Here is a 9,549-nt window from a genome sequence, read left to right as displayed (position 1 = left end):
ACGTTTGCTAATTGAGACAAATGAACAACTGGAGTGGATGAATCTATCTGGTCCATCTCCCGTTCTTTTACATTGGGACTTTTTTCCCTCCTTTTTTATTCAAAATCACATCGTTCTTTTTTTTTCAGAAAAAAAAAAAATGAAATGCAGCTCATTCCATCTGCCCATTCGCATACAATTGCAATATATAAATCACATATGCCAAACCTCATTGTTAAATGAGGTTACACAAAAAGAGTCATTGTAAGTTTCCTACTACTTCCATTTATTCTTCATGTCATACTGTACGCTCATGCAAGTGGGAATTCCTTGATGCAGTATGTTTTACTTTGTTAAAAAAAAAATACGATTTAGCCTAAGCATAAAGCTCTCTATACACAATCCACACACAAAAGCTTTTGTATTTACAGTTTTTGGTCCAGATATTCTTCATTAAGCAAACTGAATAAATCAAAAATTTTTTTTATTAATTTTTTTCCAGGTTTTTTTGTCATTACACGGTCACAAGTACAGATCAACAAAATGAACTCTCTGCATTTAACCCATCCCCTTGGGGAGCAGTGGGCTGCAGATGTGCAGTGCCAGGGGGACCAGTGTGTGGTTAAAGGTCTTGATAGGGGCCCAGAGTGTCAGTCTGTGGAAGTGGGGCTTGAACTCAGGAGCGCAATGCACAATATTTTTATATATATACATATATATATTTGTAAAACTCTTCCTCACCCACTGTGGGCGGTCTCTCTTTTTTCCTCCAAGCTCGGGTCCTCTGATGTCCTGACCTTCCAGGTTTTCTCCAGCTCTTCTCTGAGACCCTGGTATTTCTCTAGTTTCTCATGTTCCTTTTTTGTGTGTGATGTTGCAGTCACTTGCTTTTTGTCCGCCACCACAATGTCCAGTTGGTTTGCCATTAACATCCGGTGCTTCTGTATCTGAAAGTATGGGCGATATATATATATATATCTTACTCCATAAGTCAATATCTAACCGGAATTTGCATCAACTCATCTAAACCTAATCAATGTGATTTGATTATTGTAGAAAATCACTGACTTGCAAAAAATTAATATATTCATATTTTGTCATACCTGCAGTCTGATTTTAAATTTTATTAATGTCTTAGGAAAATGCCACATTACAACTTCAGTCATATTTCATTAATTTGAATTTTATTTAGTTAAGTTAATTAATTTCAATAACTCAGTTCACTGAGTTCAACATATATAGATGAATCCCACTCAAGCCTACATTTCTATCAATTAGGATTTTTTTTTTTTACAGCTAACTATAACATGACATTTAAACCATTATTTTGTAATTCTTACAGTTCACTGCTCAACTCTTTATAAATAAACAAGAGAATATAATAAGTTTCAATAGTACGGAGGTGAGCATTTGGAATTAAGATGTATACATATTGCACACAAAGAAACAATAAACATAGACCACCTGCAATTGGCCCACAAAGACTTTATGAGTTTGAGCAAGAGCTCTCAAGAGAGCCATGGTGCTGCATATTGCCTCTAATAAAAAAGGATGCAAGGTGATTGCACCAAGATACAAACACCTCGGTCCAGAATTATGACATTTCAGGTTTGTACATACGATACAACAGCTTTCAAAAGATAAGAGCACAACATGGCTGTTAAGATGTATCCAGAATTCATCAGGAAGTTCTAAAAACAATGGAGATGAACCCGCTTATTTTCTGTGTCACGTTCCATGTGACGTCTTTTTATTGTGGTTGGAAGCGACATCAGTGGATGGATTCTTTATCTTTAAAGAAAAAAGCCTTAAATGTCATACTCAGAAATGCAAAACATGAGAAAAAGCATGACAAAAAAAAGCCTATTAATTCAAACTCCCACAAAAAATTCAGATTATCCATATTATTATATTCTGTCAGCTGCTTTTGGGGTTATGACTCTGCGAGAACTGTACCCTCTAATGATTCTGTTGTTTAGAAGATGCTGCTTTGATCAAAGTCTTACTATTGTAGCTCTGCCAGAAAAATTAGGGACAAACGTTTTGTCCTTCTCTCTGATGAACCTGTTCCCCAGCCTGAAGCCTTTTGTTGGAAGTAATGGAGTTTCTTTTAGGATCTCCTGTTATTTACCAACTCTTTTTTTTTTTTTTTTTTATAACAATCCAGACCAACGTCACTTCCTCTGAAGAAGAAATCCATTCCCAAAGCTTTCTTCTGCCACAATCGTATGTCATGGAAGGGGCTTTGTCTGCATGTAGACCAAAAAATGACTAAGTAATGTTCTCACCAAAAATGTCTCCCAAGTTTTTGCTGCTTATTTTTATTATGTTATTTTGTATATTTCACATAGAATGTAAATAAAATAAATTAAATACTATTGTTAAGTTTGTGGCATTATTTTTGCAAAATTTTATTCAAGGGTTCAAAACCCTTGCAAAACAATTAACCTAAGCATTATATGGAGGATTGTTAAAAAAACATCTAGGGCAAACACAAGATGTAGACAAATAGAAAGCTTCCCATGCCAAAACAGGAAACTTATGCAAAAGTTAGCAAAAATAGACAATGGAATGAAAGCTTTTATTCAAATCAGTCAGTGACATGTTTTAGTAAAACTTAAAAAATGTAACTTGATTGCATGACAATACATATGCAACAAAGACCTGAAGGCAAATGTAGACTATTCTAATTTGTGCTTGTTGTTCGGAACTCCACTATTGTGCCTGTGGCCTTTTGCCAAAGCAAGTCTTGGTTTTTTGCAAGATCTGATATTTGATCTACATTGGCAGACAATTATTGTGCACTCTGAGATGAGAGCTGAACTGTTTTGAAGGAGCGTTGTAATTGGTTAATGAGTCGGAAAGAGAAAGCTTCTTGATCTCATTTCCAGTGCTTAATTAACCTTGGAGTTGGAGATTTCCCTCGGTGCTGGGGACAAGGCAGGACCGGGTTATTCTTTCTCTCTCGTCTTTGTCTCCGTCTTGCCTCCGTTGCTCCATTGGGTGTTATGACTCTTCCCGGCAATGACAAAAGGATGCCTAACTCTCGCTGTGCCTCTGTCTGCAGGCTACAGCCCTTTACTGCCTGATTTATGAGTGCAAATATTCCTGCAAAGATCTTTCTGATGCTATGAGGTTCAAACACGTTCTATTATCAACTTTATCTCTTCAGCCCCTATAGTGCATCTCCTTTTCTTTCTGTAACACTTAACTTCAAACTGAAGCGATATAAATAGCACCGCTGCTCTTCCCTTTAGTACCTCTGCGGGCCAGCCCAGTTCTATGGCCCCGGGGGTATGAACCCAGTTCTGACAGAATTGATCTCTGCCTCCTTCTCTCCGTAAGTCCGTCTGCACCCCAGGCCCGCCGAGATTACTCCGACACCCAGGCTCCACCAGTCCGCACCAGGCCAGTATGTCTTGTCTTCCTTCCTCTTTAGTGTCCTCTCATATATTCTCCTGTATTTCCTGTCCCACTCCTTTCATCTCGCCCTCGGCAATAAATGTATCATTTCCACTCTAGAGTTTTCGATTTTTTTTTCTTTCAAAGAATGCTTTCCTGTTTTCTTTTCTTTTTTTTTTTTATCGTTCTCAAACTCTTTTATTTACGTTTATTATTGAGTTCTCCAATTCCAAACTGCATTCAACGTTTTTACAAATTTGCTATTTTCCTCTCAATGTAGTTTGATTTTAAAAACAATATTAGATTATTATGGATGAATGAGGTGCTCATTGTATACAATCTTTGCAGGGACTTCAGGTAGCACCATAGCAACAGACCTGGACAAAAGGCAAGTTTTTTTACGCCTTATGGTACCTTGTGATTGAGGTACAAGAAAGAATCTTGACACAGATGCATTATCGGCACCAACAACGTGGTGAGATTATGGATTTATTGCTCAGGTCCTTTTTGGATGTGCGCACCCACCTGCTCTCTCGTCCACCATTTAAATCCCTCAGTATCTTAAATTGCTTAAAAAGTATTGATAAAAAGAATACCCAAGAGTGACTATATAACATTATAGTCTGTATTTTTATGCACATTTCTAATTTTTTTCTCTCATTTATTTTAACATGTATGCTTCATTTCAATGTGAAGCTAATACTTTTTAAACAAAGAAATATTTCCATCATCAATTTAAATTTAATGCAAAAAAATGACCCGGAATCCTTTTTTACAAAAGGGACTGTTTCCACTTTCTGTTTTCAGTGTATTTAAAGTTTTGTGATTGCAATAATACACACCCTTTCCTCAGCTTTAAAAATACATAAAAACGCAGTTCTGATATATTTTTCTTAATTATTTATTTATTTTCCCCTAGTTCTAAATCATCATTTAAGCTACTATTAGGGGCACTTATACAAAAACCTGACTACACTTGTGCAAACATTTTCAACAGTACTAAAATTCTGACCACGGCACCTGCAAAGGGAAAAGAGTGTAAGGGAATGTGATGAAAGAATAAATGAATGCACACACAGATGGGCGACAATGCATTTATGCAAATTAACCCCAGAACTATTACAGCTGGTATCCAATCTAAACTTTTGCATTTTATTTTCATTCCCAAAAATTACATATAACCTCAAAAATCTGGCTTAACAAAGGGAACAATATTTTCTTCTCTTGGGAAGCTGCACAAATTACATAGTGTGATTAAAAACTTCTTATTTGCATATGAACCCAAAATCCTATTAAAATATACTTTTTTATTTTTACTCTTTCACATGTACTTAAAAAAAAACTTTCAAAGTGTATATGCTGATTATTAAAAAATGTTCCATAGTAAAGAATGTGTGATTCTTTAAAGTGATGCATCTGGTCATGTTATCCACTGCAAGACTAGCTATTATAAATAATGCATGGATGAATTGACAGATAGGTCTAGATTAAGTAATTAAAAATATTATTTTCATAAACAACTTTCATATGCCTAAACAGTAAGGACATTTTAGAACAAATTGACTGCTTAAAACTTTGTTATATTTAATCAAAGATAAGATATGTTCAGAATTAGATTTCTTTTTCAAATAGAGATATTTTTCTCTAATCATTTCTTCAAATAAGAATAAAAAATGACCTATGTTTTCAGCAGTAAAGGCAAACGCTGTTCCGTATCTCTTTTTGCTTTGCTTTATTTTTATCATCCATATGAGGTGGCATCAATCTCTTCTCCTCTGTGCTTTCGCTCCTCTCCTTTGCTCTTTTAAGCTGCATTCCTCTGCCAGGTGAGTCCTTGTGTTTTGCACCTGCGACTGCCCTTTCCTCACACCTCTGTCCAGCATCCTCGACCAGATTAATGCTTGGTGTTTTGCTCCTCTGTGTTGCTATTCCTACAAACCCCAGGATGAAAGAGGGACTTAAAATTTGCTACCTAAGTTGCTATGTTGTCCTTTTAGCCCTTACTTTAGTTTCCTAATTCTGCAGCATAAGCTTTTCTTCTCCATGTCCCCTGCTCTCTCGGTCTCTCCATCTCTCGATCAGAGATGACGCCACATGGCCGTGTGCAGTTCAGGCCTGCCACGCTTTCAACCTCGTTTAAATTCAAAGCCTCTAAGTCATCGTAAAGTCTGCAATGAAATGACGGACAGTTCTGGAAGTGGAGGGTGTCTGAAAGGCTTGATGAGAGAACATTAAGAGGTGGAAGAGTAAGCAAATGCAAATTAAGGAAATCCAATGGGCAAAAAGTCTTAATTAAAGTCAAGAAATTAGTTTCGTGAAGTCTGATGTGGCATTTAAATGGAACTCAAACAGGTGGCTGTTTGGCACTGATATAACAGCATGGAGGGTTAATTAGATAAGTATTAATTTAGATAACACAGATGTATTGGTTGGACATTTTCTCAATGTCAAGTGAAAACCTTCTAAATAAAAAGTTAAATTAAAGTGGGGAAGCAAAAGAAAAGGAGCAAGTCAAGGAGATGAAAGCCGGTATGTTTTTTTTTTAGCAACTTGAAATTCTGGCAGGTTGAAAATAAGCTTACACAGCGAAGAAGAGAAGCAAAACAAAAACAGCAGGCCTTAAAAAGAAGAAAGGTGTGAAATTGAAACCCATAAATCCAAACACGATTCCTACAGTTGTTATAGCCACTGCCACTGGTTTCAGTTGTGTTCGTTGCAATCTGATCTTAGGGTCCTGTTGTCTGGGTAAAGCTCTGTTTACGAAGCATTTGTGTTGCATGACAGGAAACCCACCATCTGATCCAGACTGTGAAGGTCATAAGAATAAACCTGCTTGGCTTTTTGTAAGAATGAAGACAAATAACAAATCAGACTGCAGGATACATTTAAGGTTTGTTTTAGTGCTGGTTTATATGGCTTATTATGTGCATGTTTGATTTAAAAAGCAAGTAAATATACTACAAAAAGTTTCACCTGTTCTTCTACTTACCGTATATGATAATAAACACTCTGGTAAAATATCAGCCAAAATAGTGTAACTAGTATTCCAGTGCAATACAGTGTTATACACAGATAAAACCAGTGCCCTCATAAGAACATTCAAATGAAAAATGGGGTTAAAATATAAAACTCACTGAAATATGTATCTTCACAAAATGAGTGTCAAAAAACTAAATTCCATTATAAAAATAAAAAAAATACAACCATACATTTCTATATATATATTTGATTTATTTTAATTCATGGTGGAATATAATTATTTAATACATTTTTTTTTTATTACATTTCATTTATTTGTTTAATTTTGAATTAAATGGCTCTCCATAAAACTTTGGATTTGGGTTGAAAAAGGCTAAAAACAGCCAACAAAGCCAATGTAATTGTATTTTAAATAGCTTCTTAAGGCTGTTGTGCTTTACTGTCTTTTTTGAACACCATACAGATGCTAAAAAAAGCTGATCTTTAATCTATTTTACTAAGTAACAACTTATGGTATGAAAGGGTTTTTTTAAGTTAGTTTGACCTATGGTCGACCCAATAAGTATTTAGTTTGAGTGCCATGGCTCATTTAGAGCCATCATACTTTATAATGTGTCATAAGAAATTCTCTTTGAGTTGTTTATCCTCTTTACTTATATGATATAAACTAGTCTTAGCAGTTTTTCTATACAAAATATTTTTTTATAAATAGTTCTCATGAATAAAACCAAAAATGAAAAAAATAGTCACTCTGACCTATTAACAGAGTTTTATAACCTTACAGTCGGTAGAATCTTTTTTGTGGTGTGCTGTAAAACGGAATAAATGAATGCATTTCAAGCTGCCTGAAAATGTCCTCACTTTGCCAACGTCACTTTTTCGATTTAAATCCTCTCAGATGATATATGGCCGAGGTGCGGCGACATGGCACATGCTAATTGACCGCGGCATATTGTCTGAATATTTTAGCCACAAGTCCCTCTCAAGATCATGAATACTGTACCAATCCACACAGAACCCCTCCACCCAAACCACTCTCGTCGACAGCCTTCTCAGCATGGCATTATCAAGGTACGCCACATAGATTGTTTAAGACCTTATCTCTGCCAAATGCTCTTATTAATATTTTTATCTTCAAGAGCTCTCAAAAAAGAAAAAAAAAGAAACAGGTAAATGATGGCCCAGCCTGCCTCTGGACTGGCCAGCATACATCAGGGTCCAAACCTCCCCCCCCACCTCCTGCCTTATAGACGGCTATTAGAAGGAGCTCCCAGGCAACAAACCATACATAGTAAATGGGCCTCTTTAGTAATATGATAATTTAAGTGAATATTCTGCAGAATTCCCTCACACCCTTGGTGCCTAATGGATGGTGTGTATTATGCCCACTCTGCTCAGACCTGCACTAAATGCGGGAACTTCTGTGCATGATGGAATGAAGGCCAACCACTGCGTTACAGCTTTTAATGAGTAATAAAAATACCAGAAGGTATATCAGCAAAGAGAGGATTAGAAAAGCTTCTTAAGTGTCAGAAATAAAAAAACAAAAAAGACGGTGAGTTAGTGAGACAAAGATCAAAGGAAGACTTTTTTCTTTTTTGCACCTATTGAATGTTTCTCCAACAAGGATGAGACACAACGAACGGCACTGCCATATTCACAGTATGCATCTTTCCACAAGCTCATTGATCAGTTCTATTTGGGTTGAGCCACGTACATCCTTTCATATCAACACTAATCTTTGTTTCAATTCCTCTTGTTTCCTTTACCGCTTCTTTTTTTTTGTAGTTTTGTTAACACAGACTTACTGCTGAGTCTGTATCTGAAAGAAAACGCCCTCACGCCTGCAGGATGCAGAATGAAACACTTGGATAACATTGATTAGGTTAAAGTACAAAAAAGAGGCTTTGGTGGATATATACCTTCTGCCATCTTTGATGCTGTGCTTCATTCATCAGAGGCTGCTGATGAACACTTTGCATATGTTTGTGTCTATGCACGCTTGCAAGCTTTGTGTACAACCTCAAAGCGTGTAGCATCAGTATGGGGTTGGCTTGCATGAAAGACATTTTTATGTGTGCAGAGGCGTGAAAAGACAAAATAGCTTCTGCTCTATGGAATGATCCTCAGTCTTCTGGAAGAAGCATAAGTAGTTCGACACTTCAGTTTGCTAGGACCTTATTCCTTTCTATTTCATTTGGATTTGTCAACTCCGGGAAGTTTGTGTCCTTAAAGTTAATAAAATACCTTTTTTATTTTATCTGTTATCAGCATTATTAGAGGGAATGCAGTTGTTTCAGTTCTTTATTCTACTGTAGAGCATTAAGAATCTGATAGCTGCACAAAATTAAACACCTGTATAATTTCTAAGATTTTTTTTTTTTTATATGCAGTTGTTCAGATGAAGGTATGGACCTCTGCTGTAGATATTTTAAATATTAATAAACCCTTTGATTTAAAAAATTATAAAACTTAGTGACTTATGCTTATGTTATAGCAGCCAATACGGTCTGTCTTTCCCTGTAAACATTAATGTAAATTTGGAAATCCAGATTTGTTGGATTAACAAAATAATGTGGACAGCCTATAAAGCAGTCTTACCATTAAAAAAGTGAGGCAGCCTGACAAATTTAGTAAAGTTGAATTCTCTGTCCACTATCAGTAGGCAATGCAGGTAAATTGTCTTGTCTAAGGACACAATGACTGAGATGGACAAAGCTAGGGTTTTGAACTATCAACTCTCTAACATCACTGGTGCCTAGATAGGAAAGCGTTCCTATTTTAAATAAATATATACATACATATTTTTTGCATTTTTAATCAACAATAAAAAAAAAAGCTTTTGACTGAGGTTGACATGACTTGCAAGGAGTTTACTTAAGTCAATTTAAGACCATGTTATCATCAGACAATGATGTCATTGTTTTTTTCAACAGTTTAATGATTTACCACATCCTTTTTAAAACGTTGTTTTATCTTCCATTGCTGGAATGAGGTGCATTGGAGTTATGCTTTTATGGCTATTTCTATTTTTTATTTATTACATTATTTGTATTCCTACAGTGTGTATTGATTTATTTAATGGTATTCCTTGAGCTTCTGGTGGAGTTTAATTAACCTTTTTTTATGTACACACACACACACACACATACACATATATATATATATATATATATATATATATATATA

Source organism: Cyprinodon variegatus, unplaced genomic scaffold, assembly GCF_000732505.1.
Source record: "Cyprinodon variegatus isolate N-32 unplaced genomic scaffold, C_variegatus-1.0 Scaffold530, whole genome shotgun sequence".
Taxonomy (NCBI): domain Eukaryota; kingdom Metazoa; phylum Chordata; class Actinopteri; order Cyprinodontiformes; family Cyprinodontidae; genus Cyprinodon; species Cyprinodon variegatus.
Note: the sequence above shows the minus strand (reverse complement) of the source record.